Source organism: Triticum dicoccoides, chromosome 7B (assembly GCF_002162155.2).
Source record: "Triticum dicoccoides isolate Atlit2015 ecotype Zavitan chromosome 7B, WEW_v2.0, whole genome shotgun sequence".
Classification (NCBI taxonomy): Eukaryota; Viridiplantae; Streptophyta; class Magnoliopsida; order Poales; family Poaceae; genus Triticum; species Triticum dicoccoides.
The window spans coordinates 670,880,469-670,880,985 of record NC_041393.1 but is presented as its reverse complement, the minus strand read 5'-3'; positions in this window follow the sequence as shown (position 1 = coordinate 670,880,985).

The window sequence follows — 517 nt, the reverse complement described above, 5'->3', positions numbered from 1 at the left end:
AGCAAACCTCTCGCTCGGGGACTTAGTTGCAGTCCAGTACTCGCCTAAGTATCCGAAAATCCTACCAAGTGGAGAGCAACCCTCCCACTCAGGGGCTTAGCTGCAGTCCAGTACTCACCTAAGTATTTAAAAATCCTACCGAGTGGAGAGCAAACCTCCCGCTCGGGGGCTTAGCTACAGTCCAGTACTCGTCTAAGTATTTAAAAATCCTACCGAGTGGAGAGCTATCCTCCCACTCGGGGGCTTAGTTGCAGTCCAGTACTCGCCTAAGTATTTAAAAATCCTACCGAGTGAAGAGCAAACCTCCCACTCGGGGGCTTAGCTGCAGTACAATACTCGCCTAAGTATTTAATCCACTCCGATCCACAAGGACGATGAGGTGCAGGTCGACTGCTACCTTCTCCTTCGGAGCTACGCCACAAATACAATGTGCGCTCTGCAAGGACGACGAGGTGCAGGTCGACTGCTATCTTCTCCTTCGGAGCTACGCCACAAATACAATGTGCACTCTGCAAGG